The sequence below is a fragment of the Macaca fascicularis genome, chromosome 10 (assembly GCF_037993035.2).
Source record: "Macaca fascicularis isolate 582-1 chromosome 10, T2T-MFA8v1.1".
In the NCBI taxonomy this organism is placed as follows: domain Eukaryota; kingdom Metazoa; phylum Chordata; class Mammalia; order Primates; family Cercopithecidae; genus Macaca; species Macaca fascicularis.
In genome coordinates, this window is record NC_088384.1 from 368,748 (window position 1) to 391,545 (window position 22,798).

General features: G+C 51.1%; 1 protein-coding gene across 1 annotated transcript in view; it reads right to left on the minus strand.

Moving 5' to 3' along the window:
• The window catches only part of LOC135965229 (disco-interacting protein 2 homolog C-like), a 279,948-nt gene extending 276,054 nt beyond the window's left edge, over positions 1-3,894 (minus strand). The window contains exon 1 of the transcript XR_012418483.1: positions 3,761-3,894. The gene's annotated coding sequence lies outside the window, so the exon portion shown is untranslated. The remainder of the gene's footprint in view (positions 1-3,760) is intronic.
• Between the last annotated feature and the right edge of the window lie 18,904 nt (positions 3,895-22,798).

Here is a 22,798-nt window from a genome sequence, read left to right on the forward strand (position 1 = left end):
AACATATATTAATATATACCTGTAGCAAAGATGGAAAAGAATAGCTATGGCTTTTTTTTTTTTTTTTTTTTTGAAAGTCATGTATTTCAATGTTGCTACAACTAGAGGTTTTTTTTTTTTTTTTTTTTTAACTTTGGCCTTAGCAATGAATCTTCTAATTCAAGAGGAAGATATTACATGCCGTGCTGACCGTACAGCTTCCACCCAGTAGGACCTGAGGTGTGTGCTTGTTCTTTATTGTCCCTTGACAGATTACTCCAAAGGCCCACACCAGCACACACTTATACCCCAGGAATGATTACTCCTTGGGCCAGGAGTTCAGGCAGGCTTCACTGGGCCCTCTGCCCCAGGGGCTCTCCAGGGCTGCAGCAGGTGTCTGCCTAGGGCTGCTGTGTCTTCTGAAGGCTCAGGCTCATCAGGGGAGGAGCTGCTTCCATGCTCACTTCTGTGTTGCTGGCAGGATTCTGTTGCTTGCAGGCTGTTGGACTGAAGGCCCCAGTCTCTCTGTGGCATCAGCTTCAGGTTGCCCTCTGCCCTGGGCGGGTGACTGGCTTTGCCAGAACTAGCACCTACCAAGAGCCAGGGGGAGAGTTCCAGTGGACAGAACCTCAGCTCCTCCCAATCCAATCTCAGGAGAGACCACCATCTCTTTTGCCTGGTTCTATTCATCAGAAGTGAGCCGCTGAGTCCAGCCCTCTTCTAGGGTCTGGCTGTGAACACTAGAGACAGCGGCCAAGGGGAGCCACTTGGGAGGGTGGTGCTGCCTGGGACCTGCCTAGGACAAGGTGAAGGAGAACATGCATAGGGACAGCTGCCCTTCCCACTTCCCCTCAGTGGTGAGCGCAGGAGTTGCCGATGTGCCCTAAAGGAGTTCTGGCATCCCAGGAGGGAAGCAGCTCCCAGCCATGAGGACACCATGACCCAGTGCCCCAGCATGTGGGGCTGCACATCCCAGGGCTACCTGAGCTGCAGCCTCTTCCCCTTCTCTGCTGTCTCGGCCTGTGCATGGAGTGGGCATCTCAAATCTGCAGGGGCCAAACTGAGCTCAGGCCTCTGCACCCCCCACACAACCCCCCATCGCTCAGTCTTCCTTACCTCAGCTCCTGGTGACTCCATCCTCCCAGGGGCTCAGGCTGAAGCCTTGCAGTGCTCTTCCACCCTGGCATCTAAGTCCCTCAGGAAAGTCCCCATTGGCTCTTCATTGCATCTGGAGCCACTAGGGCCAGGCCACCACCTTTGACCTGGACCGGAACAGGCTCCCTCCTCATCCCCTGCTCTGCCCCAACCTCCACCCCACCTCCATGTCTCGGGTGTCCTCAGCTTCAAAGTCAGGGTGCACCTATCAGGATGTAATTCAGGCATCTTCTCTGCTGACTCGGAGTCACAGACCCCACACAAGCCACACTGGCCTGTCCTCTGGTCCCTTCAGATCCTGGTGCTGCCCAGAGGCCCATGCAGGCACCCGACAACCTCAGGCCTAGCCTGCTCTTTCCTCAACCCAGGCCCTCCTCTCCGTACCGACTCTGCCCACTTTCCACAGGTCTGTCCTGCAAGGTCTCCTGCACGGTGAGGCCTCCCCAGATCACCCTCTTAGAAATTTTGGGCTCCATGCACACTCCTGTTCCCTCCCTGCTGCTCTTAAAACATCCTCGTCAGTGTCACACATGGGGCATTTCACCTATCTGCTGGGCTTCTCGAAAGGTCCCCTGGCTGAACTCTGAATGCCGTGGATTCAGAGATCTTTGACTCTTCCCTGCTGCAGTCCCAGGGCAACAGCAGAGCCCAGGACAGAGTGAACCTGTCATGGGTGCTGCTGAATGAATGAATGAAGGAGGGAGGGAGGGAGTGAGTGAGTGAGTGAGTGAAGGAGTAAATGAGTGAGTAAATGAGTGAATGGGTGAGTGAGTGTCAGTCAGTGAATGAGTGAGTGAGTGGATGAGGGAAGGAGAAATGAGTGAGTGAGTGGGTAAATGACTGAATGAGTGACCGTGAGTGAGTGAATGAATTGCCAAGGGAGTCAATGAGTGAATGAGTGAGTGAGTGAATGGGTGAGTGAATAAGTGAGTAAGTGAATGAATGAGCGTCTTAGTGAATGAGTGAGTGAATAAGCAAGTGAATAAGTGAGTGAATGAGTGAGTGACCGAGGGAATAAATGAGTGATGAGTGAGTGAGTGAGTGAATGAATGAGTGACTTAGTGAATGGGTGAGTGGGTGAATGAGTGAGTGAACAGATGAGTGGGTGAGTGAGTGAATGGGTGAGGGAAAGAGTGAGTGAATGAGTCAGTGAGCGAACAAGTGAATGAGGGAGTGAAGAATTGAGTGAGTGAATGAACGAGTGAGTGAATGAGTCAATAAATGAGTGAGTGTGTGAGTAAAGGATGAGTGAATGAGTGAGTGAAGAGGTGAATGAGTGAGTGAATGAGTGAATGATTTGAGTGAGTGAATGATTGAGTGAATGAATGAGGAAATGAGTGAGTGAGTGAATAAGTGAGTGAATGAGTGAGTGAATGAGTGAATGGGTGAGTGAGTGAAAGGGTGAGTTAGGGAATGACTGAGTGAGTGAATGGGTGAGTGAATGAGTGAGTGCGTGAGTGAATGGGTCAGTGAATGAGTGAGTGAATGAGTAAATGAATGAGCAAGTGAGTAAAAGGGTGAGTGAATGAGTGAGTGAGCGAGTGAAGGAGTGAATGAGTGAATGAGTGAGTGAGTGAATGAGTTAACGAGTGAATGAATGAGTGAGTGAATGAGTGAGTGGGTCGCTCAGAGGAGATGAGGACAGGAGTTGCCCTCTGACTGCTACAGTAGACAGGAGCTGAAGGAGTCTGAAGGGTGGGATGTGCTCACTCGGTACATACACCCTGCTCCACACATCCCCAGAGAAACCTAGTCTCACCAGAGTGGTCGCTTGAGAATTATTAGTAACAACCTTTTTCCCAATATTTCATATATGCAGGATGATTTCTTACTTTCCTTGAAAATGCCAATCGTTTTTTGGACTTGGAATTCTCCACTGCTGGTCCACGCCACTGTATTCTCCCATAGGGGTATCCCCCGAGTTGGAGAAAGAGTCATTCCCAGGAATGGATAAAAGCCAGAAGGGCATCATCAGGTGGGGCACCTTCTCCTATCATCCTCCCCTTCCTGTCTGGGTTACCCTGAGTGACTTGGTTTGGAGGTCTACAAAATGCGGACATATCAAATTTAGATAAAAGCCTAAGCAGTTTAAGAGGTTGCAGTGCTAGCAGGAAGGTCTTTGGCTCCCGGCACCCTCCTCCTGTCCAGTCTCTGCTGGACCCAGGACTCTGACTCCACCTTCGGCCTTGGGGGTTTCCTCCCTTCCTTCCCAGCCACTGAGCCGGCTTGGGCTAATCTGCAACCGCAGAGGTGCAGCCCTCCTCCTTTCCTCCTGCCTCTTCCTCTCTTCTCACTTTCCTTCTGCTTCTTTCAGGACTTTGGAAAGTCCAAGAATAAGCAAAACTGTAGACCAGAAAACGCTGCCTTGAGCCCATTCCCCTCCCAGCAGCTTCCCTTCAGACTCCTTGATCTTGAAAACTTATTTTGCTTCGTATCTAGATGCTAAACTTTATATAGAAAACAGGTGGGGTTGGTTTCTTGGCCGGGTACAGTGACTCACACCTATAACCCCAGTGCTTTAGAGGCCAAGGGGGAACGATTGCTTGAGGTCACATGTTTGAGACTAGCCTGGGCAACACAGGGAGACCTCGTCTCTACAAAAATTCAAAAAAAAAAAAAAAATTACCTGGAGCGATGGCACATCTGTAGTCCCAGGTACTTGGGAGGTCGAGGCAGGAGGATCACTTGAACTCAGGAGTTTGAGATAACAGTGAGCTATGATTATATCACTGCACTCCAGCTTGAGTAAGAGAGTGAGACACTATCTCCTAAAAAAATAAAAATAAAAAGTGCTGGAGTCCAAGCCCACAGCCAATTGCGACATGTAGATCTTTCATTTTTACAATCCGCCTCTCTTGTCTAAGTGCCAAATGACACTTTCATTGTGTGCAACTACTTCCACTTTTGACTGGCTTCTCTTTCCTTATGTATTAAGAATCAGGTTGCATAGAGTTCTGAGAAAATAAACTAATAAATCAGCTGCGTGCCATGGCTCATGTCTATAATCTCAGCACTTTAGGAGGCTGACACAAGGATTGCTTGAGACCAGGAGTTTGAGACCCGCTTTGGCCACATAACGAGATCCTGTCTCTACAAAAAATAAAAAAATAAAAATAAAACGTTAGCAGGACATGGTGGCACACCTGCAGTCCCAGCTACTCAGGTGGTGGAGGCCTGAGGATTGGCTCGAGCCTGGGAGGTTGAGACTGCAGTGAGCCGTGATCATACCACTACACTTTGGCCTGAGTGACACAGTGAGACTCTATTTCTAAATAATATAATATAATATAATATAATATAATATAATATAATATAAAAACAGATGGAAGCTTCCCAAGACTTTGATGCAGAAACAGGTCGCCCTGAACCAATTAAAATTCATGTCCAAAAACCGGAGAGAAATGAAAGAAAGAAGTTGGATTATTTCTGTAAAGTATGAGGCCACTACAAGTTTTACTTTCTCTAGGACGTTTTCTCAGTGGTGTCAACTGAAGTCCACTTCACAGAATGACTTCATCTCCTGAGCACGTTGGAGAACGATGATTAAAGAGACTTCCTGGCACTCCCGATATTTTTAGTGTCACATGGAAGCAGCAAGAGTCATATGTGTGAAATAGGTGGTATTAAAGCGGAAGACACTGGTTTGTTCTTTCATGAACATCATCGGAACATTTCTCTAACGACTAGCGTTATGTCAGAAAATGGGGAGAGAGAGATGGTTGTTTATTGGCAAATAAGTTACATAAATTTCCCAGTTAGAAAAACAATCATGATTTTAGCCTTGTCAGATGAAGTCAGATATGCCCTATGCTTCAGTTATGGAATGCTACCTCTGTATATTGATTGACCAGTATCTTCCACAGACCTGTGATCTGTCGCTGTGTATAAGCTTGAATTCATAACTACCAGTCCTTGAAGCTCCCTTGCTTCCTGCGCTGAACTGAAGTGGCTCCCAACTGAGGCATTCAAGGGAAAACTCACTGAAATATTTGAAACCACCGCCATGAACAAGAATGCTCTTCCTGTATGCTAGGATGTACACCCAGAGCGTTATCTCATTAGTTGTATATGCCAGCATCCCGCAGGATCTTTTACCTTTTTTGGGTGTCAACTTCGAGATTCTGATGTAAGCTGCAGACCTCTTCCTCTTCCAGGCGGGCTGGAGGAGAAGGCTGGGCTGGAGAGGAAGGCTGGGCTGGAGGAAAAGAGTGGGCAGGAGGGAAGGGTGGGCTGGAGGGGAAGGGTGGGCTGGAGGAAAATGGTGGGCAGGAGGGGAGAGAGGGAACCTGTGGTCTTCCTCAGGTTGCAAGAGAAAGAGAGCAGATGGGGAAGGATCAGTTACGTCTTCATCTCACATGCGGTAAATCAGTCCTCTACATAAGCCTTTATATAAGATAAGGTGAACATAGACCAGCTTCCTGTGGAGATGTAGCTATCTGTAACTATCTGCTTAGGAACAAAAGGAAAGGCAGTTTCTTGCATGATTCAGCTTCCAACTTAATGATTTTTTTCCGTTTTGGCTGTGAGTTGGGGTCCCAAGGCTTTATTTTTCCCTGTACACTATATTGTATGTGAAAATTGTTGTTTGGGACCTAAAGTTGCTTACTTACTCCACCTGCATCCGTTAGCTCCATTTCCATTTGGAGTGGCTTCTGGAAGGCTGGAATTGAAATCCACCAGTGCCCATTTCAAGGTATTCCCAACATTGCCTGGGAAAAAGGAGCCCGGATACGCTTCCCTGTGGATGCAGGTCAGTCATCATAACGCACAGAAACAGCGTTGACCTCAGCCTGGAGCCATCGTCCTGAAAGGGGATTCTTCTCAGCTCGGGCCCGAGACTGATCCCTGAGAAGCGGCCGCTCCATCCCTGAACCCTTCCTGCTTATGTCTCCTTACTTCCCAGTGATCACGACATTCAGGCTCAGAATGCCGCAGGCCTATCCCACTGGAAGCTGCCGAGGTGCCTCCTGCCACTCAGGACGCCCGGCACAGCAGCAGGATCAAGGGACCAGCAGGGAAGAGGCTGCAGTGATTTGGGGGAACAGCCCGAAAATCACCTGGAGCCTGGTGGCAGGTGGTCCCACCTCCTCCCCAATATTAGGTCCCAGAGAAAATGACAATATGAGCAGCTCACGTCACCATTATTAGCAGAGTCTTTTTATTCTTTCCTTAATTTTTTGCCATTAAATGGAGCTCTATAGGCCCATTTTCTTTTTTCTTTTTTTTTTTTTTTTTTTTAGACAGAGTCTTGCTCTGTTGCCCAGGCTGGAGTGCAGTGAAGCGATATTGGCTCACTACAAGCTCGGCCTCCCGGGTTCACGCCATTCTCCTGCCTCAGCCTCCCGAGTAGCTGGGACTACAGGGCCCCATCACCATGTATGGCTAATTTTTTGTATTTTTAGTAGAGACGGTGTTTCACTGTGTTAGCCAGGATGGTCTCGATCTCCTGACCTCGTGATCCACCTGCCTCAGACTCCCAAAGTGCTGGGATTACAGGCATGAGCCACCCCGCCAGGCCTATAGGCCCATTTTATGCTTTTAATGCCACCAATACATGAAATTCCAGAGCTGCTTCTGTGAAACATACTTTCATTTTCATTATTTTATTATTCATTACATTAATTCTAGTATTTTATTCTCTTTGTTTTTTTAAGAAGAACTTCAGCGAGAGAGGGGCTATCCCTGCTGCCTTGTGGCTGCAGAAGGAGAGAGAAGGAGCCTCTCCTAAAAAGGGTTTCATGAAAGCCCTGAGGCGAGATACTCACTTCAGAGGGTTCAGGACAAGGACACTCACTTTGTTCTGTGCGGTGTGGAGACACGGGTGAGCGTTCCTCAGTGACACCAACTGGTTCCCTCTTGTCCTCAGCTGCCAGTGCCCTGGGACGTGTCATTTGGACAAAACCATTTTCCATGTCCTGCCATCCATTCCACGGAGGCAGGAGAAAAGGGTCTGGAGGCAGGAACATAAGGCCGATTCACCTTGACTTCCGAGAACGAAATCAAATGGAAACTCTTGCGGTATGACAAGAAATATCCTCTCCATTTACACAGGGCTTACACCGAGTACATGACTTTGTAATTTTACTTCATCCTCTTCATTTACGTAGGGTACACACCAAGTAACCAATGGAAACCTCGAGAGGGGATTTAAGCCCTAGAAACTTCAGTAACGGGCCCCCTGTGCTCAGGCGCTCTCACCCTGTGGAGCGTGCTTTCATTTTCCGTAAATGTCTGCTTTGCTGCTTCATTCTTTCCTTGCTCCATTTTTGCATTGCGTCCAATTCTTGGTTCAAGGCACCAACAACCTGGACACTTTCAACCAGTAACATTATCTTAATATCTTGTTTTAAAACTGAATTCTGTTTTTCATCTGTTCACCTAGTTTTTAGAAAATAACAATGAAATACCAATTGGAGCTTACCACAGCTTAATAGGAGGGTCACTATGAGCTATACAACAGGTTTGATGTTTAAAAGTTTGCAACAATTTTTATTGCTCTTTCATTTACAAACTACAGTAAACATTTAGTTTTTTATGTTTAATTATGAAATATATGACACCTAAGAGTCTATAAAATTTGGCTGGGCATGGTGGCTCATGTCTGTAAGCCCAGCACTTTCGGAGGCTGAGGCGGGTGGATCATTTGAGGTCAGGTGTTTAAGACCAGCCTGGCCAATGTGGTGAAACCCGTCTCTACTAAAAAAATACAAAAAGTTAGCTGAGCATCATGGCAGGCACCTGTGATCCCAGCTACTCGGGAGGCTGAGGTGGGAGAGTTGTTTGAACCCAGGAGATAGAAGTTGCAGCGAGCCGAGATCGTGCCATTACACTCTAGCCTGGGCTACATGAGCAAAACTCCGCCTCAAAAGCAAACAAACAAACAAACAAAACTGAATGCATAATCTGATAGATTAATAATTGCGCTGTTGTCATCATGCATTAGCATCGAGTGTCTTGAAAGGCTACAATGCGCCCTTCTTTCATCACCTGGGTCTCCCTTCTTCACCCAGACATAGGACTAATGTGTTAATGTTTGTCTTGCTTTTCATAAGTTATATCATTTCTCTGTATATTATTCAGCCATGTCATATGTTATAGTTTGTGAACTGTATGTGGAATAGCAGTGTATTTTTCAGTAATTTCCTTTGTTCACTGTAATTTTTCATTGCTGATGCTTCTAACGGCAGTTCATTTTCACAGCTGTATCATATTCCACAATGTGACTATGCCAGCTTTTTTCCTTGATAGAGATGTATTTGGGTGGCTTTCAAGTGTTTTCTATGTCTACAATCACTGCCTAAATATTCTTGCCCCGTATGTGTCTCTTGGAGAAGGCAGTGCAAAGGCATTTCTGGGGCAGACATGCCTGAGAAGGCAAGTGTGAGGCCACAGAGGGGCGTGTCTAGCTTTTTATGAAATACAGTCTCTTAACGGGAGCAACAGCAGTGGATACTTTGCCAGCAGTTGATCTTTTCCACATTTTGGATTTTTGTGACTCTGCTCAATTTGTTTCTTGAATTATTGGATGTATCCACAGTACTTTGTTTACTTATGTTTTGTAACTTTTTGCACGGGGACTTATCTTTCTTGGAATTTTAAGTGGGGAGATATTTTGAGGACAGGGTTGCATTGTTTCAGCAAAGATGTTCACTCACATGGGGTAGAGGTGAAGTTAGCAGCCGCCTGGTGCCACGTCGATTTGACCCATGCTCTCGAGGTCTTCCAGCATGAACTCCTGGAGGACTGTTTCTCATCGGTTCTCAGGGTCAGTGGTTTTCCCTCCACCCAGCACCAATGCAGGGACAGCTGCTCTCCTTGCTGCTCCTGCTCTGAGGTGGGCTTTTATTTTAAGTCTAAGATGTCAGATTTCTGACCTCATTTTGGAGAGACATCCGGTTTTGTTTCTGATGCCCCATCCTCTGTGCAACTGTCTAAACAGAAAAATAAATTCCACTTTGGTTCCCGCCAATTCCTTATCGACTGCTGTGGATTCCATCCTTCAATGCCAGCCCAGTAATGCACTTACAAAGATGCATTTTTGTAGGTTTTACCCAACATCTCAGTTGTTTTCGTTGGGAAAGCTATTTAGTGTCCCTTATGTTGAAAGTTGGAAGCGCCTGGCAGCACTATAGGTGAGAGAGCTGCTCTTCCCCCTTTTCATCATCTTCACGCTGGGTCCAGGCCTTCTTCACTCTGTGATTAAGATGCCACAATGGGCCGGGCATGGTGGCTCATGCCTGTAATCTTAGCACTTTAGGAGGCCAAGGTGGGTGAATCACCCGAGGCCAGGGGTTCAAGACCAACCTTGCCAACATGGTGAAACTCCGTCTCTACTAAGAGTACCAAAAATTAGCCCGGCATGGTGGTGGGTGCCTGTAATCCCAGCTACTCTGGAAGCTGAGGCAGGAGAATCGCTTGAACCAAGGAGGTGGAGGTTGCAGTGAGCTGAGATCACGCCATTGCACTCCAGCCTGGGCAACAGAGTGAGACTCCATCTCAAAATAAATAAATAAATAAACAAAAAAATAAATAGCTGCTATGGCCTCTGAGCTGCTTGCTCTGCCTCTGGCATCCATTCTCATGCCCCACATTAGCAGAGATGCACTCACACCCAGTGGGAAGGCAGGGCGACTGAAGGACTGTTATTATTAACAAGAAAGATAAAATAATTCTGAGGATAATGTATAATTCTGTTTCCTAGAAATATAAAAATGCTCTGATAAATTATTAGAATTAACAAAATTCAGTTTAGCACTCATGTTCCAAATGATCACCAACTTTAATATGCCAACAGTAGCAAGACTAAATAATAAGAGGGAGTGAGGGGGTTCACTCACAAGGGCCAGGCCTCTGCAGAGAGGGCAAGAAGGTCGACTCACTCTGCAGCTTCCTGGCCCATCATCGTTTTCCATGGTGAGAGGCTTATGGGGCCTGGCCCTCCCTCTCCTGCCTGGGGACTCCAGCTTATTCTCAGGGCTGGGCAAGGAATAAGCCCCATTTAGCTCATTTCCTCACTTGACCTTCTTCTGGACTGAAACGCATTTGCTTTCCGAGTGCTCATCAGGGAGCCGCACATAGAAGCCCTTGTTTTCTCCCCACTGCTGACTGATTCTGGGTTCGAAGATGCCCCCATTCCCCTGACTCCTTGGACACTGCATCTTTGGCTTTCACTCCAAGATTTTGACCTCAGTTAAGGGTTCAGAAACTCTCTTTTTAAACTTTATTCTCAGATTGGTTTTCTAAAAGTCAGGCCAAAAAAAAAAAAAAAAAAGACACATAAAGTGGGTGAGTCAAGTGTGAGTGTAAAGTTCCGCGGATGAAGCCGAGCATACACGAACCTCTGTGAGGGTGGCGTCTGTGCTCAGGAGTCATGTTCATCCCAGAGCTTCCCAGGACACAGACCTAAACAAAAGAAAAAAAAGGAGGATAACAGAAGTAAATGCTAAGATTCTCCATAAAATCCCATTTTTTTGGTGAATGGGTTTTCCTCTTAATTTCTAGGCATTTGGCATCATGGAAATAGAACAGCAGCATCTTCTACCTGCATGGCCGAGCTTTTTCAGGTGGGCAGAATAAACCAGGACAGTATACAGATCAGAGGGCAGGTTGGCAGGTGTGGATGGCCACAGAGGATGTGGGATGATCCTAAGGGGCCTTTCTACCATGATGTGTATGGGATGCAGGGAGGGGACAGAGAAGCAGGCAGGGAGACAGGGGGCGGGGGAGAGTGGGAGAGAGAGAGAGAGAGAGAGAGAGAGAGAGAAAGGGGGAGATAGAGAGGGAGAAAGGGAGGGAGGGAGAGACAGAGAGAGGGAGAGAGAGAGAAAGGGATGGATAGAGGGATGGAGGGAAGGACATAGAGAGGGAAAAAGAGAGAGGGAGAGAGAGAGGGAGAGAGGACCAATTCACCACTTTTGTCCAAAAAACCAGGCCAAAGGTCTGGAGCCCGAGCGTACCTTCTCTAAAGGGTTTTGGAGCATATTGTTTTTAATTCCCTTATTCCTACAGCTCTTCTAGAATATGACCATCTTCTGACTGTTCTATTCTTTTCTTTCTTTTTTTCTTTTAGTAAATACACTCCTATAATTTGAGCTTGTTGTCCTATCTTGTAAGCTATATCCTGGCAACATTCCAGGAATGAGTCTAATTTTATTGTTTTATTTATTTATTTAAACATTTTGCTTTTTCTTTAAGAAAGATTCAAGAAGTGGAATTTCTTGCCCAAGGATGCAATTGTGAGGACATTTGTGAAGCTCTTGTCCAATGCCAGTCCAGAAGGCTGGTCCCGAGAAGGCTCCTTGAGAAAGAGGGGGTCTGCTGAACAGCTCCCGGTAGGCACCTGTGCCATTGATCTGGGTTGGCAGGATGCCAAGCTCCACAGGTGGCCTCACAGCCTGGGACCTGGGTGTCCTAGAACAGCCCTGAGGTCCTACTTTGCCCCTCCTGCCACTGTTTCTTCTTCCCTGATGTCATTCTGCTTCTAGGAGGACTTCCTTTTGGTTCCTGTGACCTGGCCTTCGGTTTGATTCGTTACTGAGCAGTCTTAGTTCATTCAGGCTGCTATGACAAAGTGCCATAGACTGGGAGGTTTATTTTATTTATTATTTATTTATTTATTTTGAAATGGAGCCTTGCTCTGTTGCCCAGGCAGGAGAGCAGTGCTGTGATCTCAGTTCACTGCAAGTTCCAACTCCCGAGTTCAAGTGATTTTCCTGCCTCAGCCTCCCGAGGAGCTGGGACTACAGGTGCCCACAACCATACCTGGCATTTTCTCTCTTTTTTTGTATTTTTAGTAGACATTTCGGGGCGATGGGGCTCCCAGGGGCCAGGGGGGCGGTCCGAGGGTGGCGGCCGGGAGCCCGATCGCGGGGGGTGCCTGCACCCCCGGCGATGGGGCTCCCAGAAGCGAGGGGGGCGGGCCGGGGGTGGCGGCCAGCAGCCCGATCACGAGGGGTGCCTGCACCCCCGGCGATGGGGCTCCCAGAAGCCAAGGGGGCGGGCCGGGGGTGGCGTCCGGCAACCCGATCGCGGGGGGTGCCTGCACGCCCGGCGATGGGGCTCCCAGAAGCCAGGGGGGCGGGCCGGGGGTGGCGGCTGGGAGCCCGATCGGGGGGCGTGCCTGACCCCCCGGCGATGGGGCTCCCAGAAGCCAGGGGGGCGGGCCGGGAGTGGCGGCTGGGAGCCCGATCGCGGGGGGTGCCTGACCCCCCGGCGATGGGGCTCCCAGAAGCCAGGGGAGCGGGCCGGGGGTGGCGGCTGGTTGCCCGATCGCAGGGGGTGCCTGTCCCCCCCGCGATGGGGCTCCCAGAAGCCAGGGGGGCCGTCCGGGGGTGGCTACTGGCAACCTGATCTGGATATTTGGAAGAGTATCACAAGGGGTTGTCCAGTGTCTGTGATACTGAGATTAATATCTATCTCTCGGCCTTGGAATATTGAGAAGGATGAAACAGGGTGAATGTCCACCCTGTGCCACATTGCGAGTAATATCAGCCTGTCCCCTCCATGGATATTAGGAACAATATCCCAGACTGGGTGTACGCCTCCTGCTGTACAGAGTGCAATATCATCCTCTCCCTCCCAGGATAGTAATTACAATATCACTGGGCGGGAGCACACAGCCTGTGAATTATTATCATCCTCTCCAACTCCGTATACTAGGAACTATATCTCAGAAAAACTGTCCCCTCAGTGCCATATTCGGACTAATAGCAAAGGCTTCTTCCGGGAATATTAGGAGCAATATTACCGCGTAGCTATCCATCCATTGCTATAATTGGAGTCATGTGATACTCTACCCCCGTTCATATTAGGATCAGTGTCACGTGGTGAGTGTACACCTGCTGCGATATTAAAACTAAAGTCCTGCTTTCCGACCCTGGTTATTAAGAACAGCATCACAAGTAGGTTTACACTTCCTGAGGAATGAGGAATAATAATATGATTATTAATCATCAATGATCGATTTTAATAATTATCAATGATACTAAAAATTCATAAGATACCATTATTAATTATGGATAATGATTTTCAATACATGATTAGGCCTGCTTTCAATTAATTATTAATATTAATGTCATCAAATAATATTATTAGTTCCTAATACTAATCATTATTGTATTCCCAGCATCACTGGGTATTGATTTAAGTCACATTAATTGCTAATATCATAATATTATTATTAATAGTGATATTACTAATAATTATGATTACAAATGGTTAACCTTTTAAACCAGTATTCATTTTTACTCTCTTTATTGTGATCATTAATATCAATAATTATTATTAATATTAATATAATTATTAATATTAATGATTAATAGACTTGCTCCTGATGTAAACCCGGGAGAGGACGATGTTAATTTCTATATCACAACGGTGTACACCCCCCGTGACAGAGTTTCCAAGTTCTGCTTGGGAGAGGAGGATAGGACAATCAGTTTCACTGGAAGTAGAAACAACGGTGGGATACTGTTCTGAATATTCAGGGAGGAAGAGGCTGATGTGACTCCTAATACAGAGGGGGTTACTCCCTCTGAGGGTGTGCACACTGGGGGTGTACAATCGTCTGAGAAGGAGTTGAAAATTTTCCGATGGGGAGATGATATTACTCAGAATATGAGAAAGAGGCAGGGGGTCCACAAGGCTCCCAGAAGCCAGGGGGGCGGGCCGGGGGTGGCGGCTGGGGGCCCGATCGCGGGGGGTGCCGGCACCCCCGGCGATGGGGCTCCCAGAAGCCAGGGGGCCGGGCCGGGGGTGGCGGCTGGGGGCCCGATCGCGGGGGGTGCCGGCACCCCCGGCGATGGGGCTCCCAGAAGCCAGGGGGCCGGGCCGGGGGGTGGCGGCTGGGGGCCCGATCGCGGGGGGTGCCGGCACCCCCGGCGATGGGGCTCCCAGAAGCCAGGGGGCCGGGCCGGGGGGTGGCGGCTGGGGGCCCGATCGCGGGGGGTGCCGGCACCCCCGGCGATGGGGCTCCCAGAAGCCAGGGGGCCGGGCCGGGGGTGGCGGCTGGGGGCCCGATCGCGGGGGGTGCCGGCACCCCCGGCGATGGGGCTCCCAGAAGCCAGGGGGCCGGGCCGGGGGGTGGCGGCTGGGGGCCCGATCGCGGGGGGTGCCGGCACCCCCGGCGATGGGGCTCCCAGAAGCCAGGGGGGCGGGCCGGGGGTGGCGGCTGGGGGCCCGATCGCGGGGGGGTGCCGGCACCCCCGGCGATGGGGCTCCCAGAAGCCAGGGGGGCGGGCCGGGTGTGGCGGCTGGGGGCCCGATCGCGGGGGGTGCCGGCACCCCCGGCGATGGGGCTCCCAGAAGCCAGGGGGGCGGGCCGGGGGTGGCTGCTGGGGGCCCGATCGCGGGGGGTGCCGGCACCCCCGGCGATGGGGCTCCCAGAAGCCAGGGGGGCGGGCCGGGGCTGGCGTCTGGGAGCCCGATCGCGGGGGGTGCCGGCACCCCCGGCGATGGGGCTCCCAGAAGCCAGGGGGGCGGGCCGGGGCTGGCGTCTGGGAGCCCGATCGCGGGGGGTGCCGGCACCCCCCGGCGATGGGGCTCCCAGAAGCCAGGGGGGCGGGCCGGGGGTGGCGGCTGGGAGCCCGATCGCGGGGGGTGCCGGCACCCCCGGCGATGGGGCTCCCAGAAGCCAGGGGGGCGGGCCGGGGGTGGCGGCTGGGAGCCCGATCGCGGGGGGTGCCGGCACCCCCGGCGATGGGGCTCCCAGAAGCCAGGGGGGCGGGCCTGGGGTGGCGGCTGGGAGCCCGATCGCGGGGGGTGCCGGCACCCCCGGCGATGGGGCTGCCAGAAGCCAGGGGGGCGGGCCGGGGGTGGCGGCTGGGAGCCCGATCGCGGGGGGTGCCGGCACCCCCGGCGATGGGGCTCCCAGAAGCCAGGGGGGCGGGCCGGGGGTGGCGGCTGGGAGCCCGATCGCGGGGGGTGCCGGCACCCCCGGCGATGGGGCTCCCAGAAGCCAGGGGGGCGGGCCGGGGGTGGCGGCTGGGAGCCCGATCGCGGGGGGTGCCGGCACCCCCGGCGATGGGGCTCCCAGAAGCCAGGGGGGCGGGCCGGGGGTGGCGGCTGGGAGCCCGATCGCGGGGGGTGCCGGCACCCCCGGCGATGGGGCTCCCAGAAGCCAGGGGGGCGGGCCGGGGGTGGCGGCTGGGAGCCCGATCGCGGGGGGTGCCGGCACCCCCGGCGATGGGGCTCCCAGAAGCCAGGGGGGCGGGCCGGGGGTGGCGGCTGGGAGCCCGATCGGGGGGCGTGCCTGACCCCCCGGCGATGGGGCTCCCAGAAGCCAGGGGGGCGGGCCGGGGGTGGCGGCTGGGAGCCCGATCGGGGGGCGTGCCTGACCCCCCGGCGATGGGGCTCCCAGAAGCCAGGGGGGCGGGCCGGGGGTGGCGGCTGGGAGCCCGATCTGGATATTTGGAAGAGTATCACAAGGGGTTGTCCAGTGTCTGTGATACTGAGATTAATATCTGTCTCGGCCTTGGAATAACGAGAAGGATGAAACTGGGTGAATGTCCACCCTGTGCCACATTGCGAGTAATATCAGCCTGTCCCCTCCATGGATATTAGGAACAATATCCCAGACTGGGTGTACGCCTCCTGCTGTACAGAGTGCAATATCATCCTCTCCCTCCCAGGATAGTAATTACAATATCACTGGGCGGGAGCACACAGCCTGTGAATTATTATCATCCTCTCCAACTCCGTATACTAGGAACTATATCTCAGAAAAACTGGCCCCTCAGTGCCATATTCGGACTAATAGCAAAGGCTTCTTCCGGGAATATTAGGAGCAATATTACCGCGTAGCTATCCATCCATTGCTATAATTGGAGTCATGTGATACTTTACCCCCGTTCATATTAGGATCAGTGTCACGTGGTGAGTGTACACCTGCTGCGATATTAAAACTAAAGTCCTGCTTTCCGACCCTGGTTATTAAGAACAGCATCACAAGTAGGTTTACACTTCCTGTGGAATGAGGAATAATAATATGATTATTAATCATCAATGATCGATTTTAATAATTATCAATGATACTAAAAATTCATAAGATACCATTATTAATTATGGATAATGATTTTCAATACATGATTAGGCCTGCTTTCAATTAATTATTAATATTAATGTCATCAAATAATATTATTAGTTCCTAATACTAATCATTATTGTATTCCCAGCATCACTGGGTATTGATTTAAGTCACATTAATTGCTAATATCATAATATTATTATTAATAGTGATATTACTAATAATTATGATTACAAATGGTTAACCTTTTAAACCAGTATTCATTTTTACTCTCTTTATTGTGATCATTAATATCAATAATTATTATTAATATTAATATAATTATTAATATTAATGATTAATAGACTTGCTCCTGATGTAAACCCGGGAGAGGACGATGTTAATTTCTATATCACAACGGTGTACACCCCCCGTGACAGAGTTTCCAAGTTCTGCTTGGGAGAGGAGGATATGACAATCAGTTTCACTGGAAGTAGAAACAACGGTGGGATACTGTTCTGAATATTCAGGGAGGAAGAGGCTGATGTGACTCCTAATACACAGGGGGTTACTCCCTCTGAGGGAGTGCACACTGGGGGTGTACAATCGTCTAAGAAGGAGTTGAAAATTTTCCGATGGGGAGATGATATTACTCAGAATATGAGAAAGAGACAGGGGGTCCACAAGGCTCCCAGAAGCCAGGGGGGCGGGCCGGGGGTGGCGGCTGGGAGCCCGATCGCCGGGGGTGCCTGCACCCCCGGCGATGGAGCTCCCAGAAGCCAGGGGGGCGGGCCGGGGGTGGCGGCTGGGAGCCCGATCGCGGGGGGTGCCTGCACCCCCGGCGATGGGGCTCCCAGAAGCCAGGGGGGCGGGCCGGGGGGTGGCGGCTGGGAGCCCGATCGCGGGGGGTGCCTGCCCCCCCGGCGATGGGGCTCCCAGAAGCCAGGGGGGCGGGCCGGGGGTGGCGGCTGGGAGCCCGATCGGGGGGCGTGCCTGACCCCCCGGCGATGGGGCTCCCAGAAGCCAGGGGGGCGGGCCGGGGGTGGCGGCTGGGAGCCCGATCGGGGGGCGTGCCTGACCCCCCGGCGATGGGGCTCCCAGAAGCCAGGGGGGCGGGCCGGGGGGTGGCGGCTGGGAGCCCGATCGCGGGGGGTGCCTGACCCCCCGGCGATGGGGCTCCCAGAAGCCTGGGGGGCGGGCCGGGGGTGGCGGCTGGGAGCCCGATCGCGGGGGGTGCCTGACCCCCCCGCGATGGGACTCCCAGAAGCCAGGGGTGCCGTCCGGGGGTGGCTCCTGGCAACCTGATCTGGATATTTGGAAGAGTATCACAAGGGGTTTTCCAGTGTCTGTGATACTGAGATTAATATCTGTCTCGGCCTTGGAATAACGAGAAGGATGAAACTGGGTGAATGTCCACCCTGTGCCACATTGCGAGTAATATCAGCCTGTCCCCTCCATGGATATTAGGAACAATATCCCAGACTGGGTGTACGCCTCCTGCTGTACAGAGTGCAATATCATCCTCTCCCTCCCAGGATAGTAATTACAATATCACTGGGCGGGAGCACACAGCCTGTGAATTATTATCATCCTCTCCAACTCCGTATACTAGGAACTATATCTCAGAAAAACTGTCCCCTCAGTGCCATATTCGGACTAATAGCAAAGGCTTCTTCCGGGAATATTAGGAGCAATATTACCGCGTAGCTATCCATCCATTGCTATAATTGGAGTCATGTGATACTTTACCCCCGTTCATATTAGGATCAGTGTCACGTGGTGAGTGTACACCTGCTGCGATATTAAAACTAAAGTCCTGCTTTCCGACCCTGGTTATTAAGAACAGCATCACAAGTAGGTTTACACTTCCTGTGGAATGAGGAATAATAATATGATTATTAATCATCAATGATCGATTTTAATAATTATCAATGATACTAAAAATTCATAAGATACCATTATTAATTATGGATAATGATTTTCAATACATGATTAGGCCTGCTTTCAATTAATTATTAATATTAATGTCATCAAATAATATTATTAGTTCCTAATACTAATCATTATTGTATTCCCAGCATCACTGGGTATTGATTTAAGTCACATTAATTGCTAATATCATAATATTATTATTAATAGTGATATTACTAATAATTATGATTACAAATGGTTAACCTTTTAAACCAGTATTCATTTTTACTCTCTTTATTGTGATCATTAATATCAATAATTATTATTAATATTAATATAATTATTAATATTAATGATTAATAGACTTGCTCCTGATGTGAACCCGGGAGAGGACGATGTTAATTTCTATATCACAACGGTGTACACCCCCCGTGACAGAGTTTCCAAGTTCTGCTTGGGAGAGGAGGATATGACAATCAGTTTCACTGGAAGTAGAAACAACGGTGGGATACTGTTCTGAATATTCAGGGAGGAAGAGGCTGATGTGACTCCTAATACACAGGGGGTTACTCCCTCTGAGGGAGTGCACACTGGGGGTGTACAATCGTCTAAGAAGGAGTTGAAAATTTTCCGATGGGGAGATGATATTACTCAGAATATGAGAAAGAGGCAGGGGGTCCACAAGGCTCCCAGAAGCCAGGGGGGCGGGCCGGGGGTGGCGGCTGGGAGCCCGATCGCGGGGGGTGCCTGCCCCCCCGGCGATGGGGCTCCCAGAAGCCAGGGGGGCGGGCCGGGGGTGGCGGCTGGGAGCCCGATCGCGGGGGGTGCCTGCCCCCCCGGCGATGGGGCTCCCAGAAGCCAGGGGGGCGGGCCGGGGGTGGCGGCTGGGAGCCCGATCGCGGGGGGTGCCTGCCCCCCCGGCGATGGGGCTCCCAGAAGCCAGGGGGGCGGGCCGGGGGTGGCGGCTGGGAGCCCGATCGCGGGGGGTGCCTGCCCCCCCGGCGATGGGGCTCCCAGAAGCCAGGGGGGCGGGCCGGGGGTGGCGGCTGGGAGCCCGATCGCGGGGGGTGCCTGCCCCCCCGGCGATGGGGCTCCCAGAAGCCAGGGGGGCGGGCCGGGGGTGGCGGCTGGGAGCCCGATCGCGGGGGGTGCCTGCCCCCCCGGCGATGGGGCTCCCAGAAGCCAGGGGGGCGGGCCGGGGGTGGCGGCTGGGAGCCCGATCGCGGGGGGTGCCTGCCCCCCCGGCGATGGGGCTCCCAGAAGCCAGGGGGGCGGGCCGGGGGTGGCGGCTGGGAGCCCGATCGCGGGGGGTGCCTGCCCCCCCGGCGATGGGGCTCCCAGAAGCCAGGGGGGGCGGGCCGGAGGTGGCGGCTGGGAGCCCGATCGCGGGGGGGTGCCTGCCCCCCCGGCGATGGGGCTCCCAGAAGCCAGGGGGGCGGGCCGGGGGTGGCGGCTGGGAGCCCGATCGCGGCGGGTGCCTGCCCCCCCGGCGATGGGGCTCCCAGAAGCCAGGGGGGCGGGCCGGGGGTGGCGGCTGGGAGCCCGATCGCGGGGGGTGCCTGCCCCCCCGGCGATGGGGCTCCCAGAAGCCAGGGGGGCGGGCCGGGGGTGGCGGCTGGGAGCCCGATCGCGGGGGGTGCCTGCCCCCCCGGCGATGGGGCTCCCAGAAGCCAGGGGGGCGGGCCGGGGGGTGGCGGCTGGGAGCCCGATCGCGGGGGGTGCCTGCCCCCCCGGCGATGGGGCTCCCAGAAGCCAGGGGGGCGGGCCGGGGGTGGCGGCTGGGAGCCCGATCGCGGGGGGTGCCTGCACCCCCGGCGATGGGGCTCCCAGAAGCCAGGGGGGCGGGCCGGGGGTGGCGGCTGGGAGCCCGATCGGGGGGCGTGCCTGCACCCCCGGCGATGGGGCTCCCAGAAGCCTGGGGGGCGGGCCGGGGGTGGCGGCTGGGAGCCCGATCGCGGGGGGTGCCTGACCCCCCCGCGATGGGACTCCCAGAAGCCAGGGTTGCCGTCCGGGGCTGGCTCCTGGCAACCTGATCTGGATATTTGGAAGAGTATCACAAGGGGTTGTCCAGTGTCTGTGATACTGAGATTAATATCTGTCTCGGCCTTGGAATAACGAGAAGGATGAAACTGGGTGAATGTCCACCCTGTGCCACATTGCGAGTAATATCAGCCTGTCCCCTCCATGGATATTAGGAACAATATCCCAGACTGGGTGTACGCCTCCTGCTGTACAGAGTGCAATATCATCCTCTCCCTCCCAGGATAGTAATTACAATATCACTGGGCGGGAGCACACAGCCTGTGAATTATTATCATCCTCTCCAACTCCGTATACTAGGAACTATATCTCAGAAAAACTGGCCCCTCAGTGCCATATTCGGACTAATAGCAAAGGCTTCTTCCGGGAATATTAGGAGCAATATTACCGCGTAGCTATCCATCCATTGCTATAATTGGAGTCATGTGATACTTTACCCCCGTTCATATTAGGATCAGTGTCACGTGGTGAGTGTACACCTGCTGCGATATTAAAACTAAAGTCCTGCTTTCCGACCCTGGTTATTAAGAACAGCATCACAAGTAGGTTTACACTTCCTGTGGAATGAGGAATAATAATATGATTATTAATCATCAATGATCGATTTGAATAATTATCAATGATACTAAAAATTCATAAGATACCATTATTAATTATGGATAATGATTTTCAATACATGATTAGGCCTGCTTTCAATTAATTATTAATATTAATGTCATCAAATAATATTATTAGTTCCTAATACTAATCATTATTGTATTCCCAGCATCACTGGGTATTGATTTAAGTCACATTAATTGCTAATATCATAATATTATTATTAATAGTGATATTACTAATAATTATGATTACAAATGGTTAACCTTTTAAACCAGTATTCATTTTTACTCTCTTTATTGTGATCATTAATATCAATAATTATTATTAATATTAATATAATTATTAATATTAATGATTAATAGACTTGCTCCTGATGTAAACCCGGGAGAGGACGATGTTAATTTCTATATCACAACGGTGTACACCCCCCGTGACAGAGTTTCCAAGTTCTGCTTGGGAGAGGAGGATATGACAATCAGTTTCACTGGAAGTAGAAACAACGGTGGGATACTGTTCTGAATATTCAGGGAGGAAGAGGCTGATGTGACTCCTAATACACAGGGGGTTACTCCCTCTGAGGGAGTGCACACTGGGGGTGTACAATCGTCTGAGAAGGAGTTGAAAATTTTCCGATGGGGAGATGATATTACTCAGAATATGAGAAAGAGGCAGGGGGTCCACAAGGCTCCCAGAAGCCAGGGGGGCGGGCCGGGGGTGGCGGCTGGGAGCCCGATCGCGGGGGGTGCCTGCCCCCCCGGCGATGGGGCTCCCAGAAGCCAGGGGGGCGGGCCGGGGGTGGCGGCTGGGAGCCCGATCGCGGGGGGTGCCTGACCCCCCCGCGATGGGACTCCCAGAAGCCAGGGGTGCCGTCCGGGGGTGGCTCCTGGCAACCTGATCTGGATATTTGGAAGAGTATCACAAGGGGTTGTCCAGTGTCTGTGATACTGAGATTAATATCTGTCTCGGCCTTGGAATAACGAGAAGGATGAAACTGGGTGAATGTCCACCCTGTGCCACATTGCGAGTAATATCAGCCTGTCCCCTCCATGGATATTAGGAACAATATCCCAGACTGGGTGTACGCCTCCTGCTGTACAGAGTGCAATATCATCCTCTCCCTCCCAGGATAGTAATTACAATATCACTGGGCGGGAGCACACAGCCTGTGAATTATTATCATCCTCTCCAACTCCGTATACTAGGAACTATATCTCAGAAAAACTGTCCCCTCAGTGCCATATTCGGACTAATAGCAAAGGCTTCTTCCGGGAATATTAGGAGCAATATTACCGCGTAGCTATCCATCCATTGCTATAATTGGAGTCATGTGATACTTTACCCCCGTTCATATTAGGATCAGTGTCACGTGGTGAGTGTACACCTGCTGCGATATTAAAACTAAAGTCCTGCTTTCCGACCCTGGTTATTAAGAACAGCATCACAAGTAGGTTTACACTTCCTGTGGAATGAGGAATAATAATATGATTATTAATCATCAATGATCGATTTTAATAATTATCAATGATACTAAAAATTCATAAGATACCATTATTAATTATGGATAATGATTTTCAATACATGATTAGGCCTGCTTTCAATTAATTATTAATATTAATGTCATCAAATAATATTATTAGTTCCTAATACTAATCATTATTGTATTCCCAGCATCACTGGGTATTGATTTAAGTCACATTAATTGCTAATATCATAATATTATTATTAATAGTGATATTACTAATAATTATGATTACAAATGGTTAACCTTTTAAACCAGTATTCATTTTTACTCTCTTTATTGTGATCATTAATATCAATAATTATTATTAATATTAATATAATTATTAATATTAATGATTAATAGACTTGCTCCTGATGTAAACCCGGGAGAGGACGATGTTAATTTCTATATCACAACGGTGTACACCCCCCGTGACAGAGTTTCCAAGTTCTGCTTGGGAGAGGAGGATATGACAATCAGTTTCACTGGAAGTAGAAACAACGGTGGGATACTGTTCTGAATATTCAGGGAGGAAGAGGCTGATGTGACTCCTAATACACAGGGGGTTACTCCCTCTGAGGGAGTGCACACTGGGGGTGTACAATCGTCTG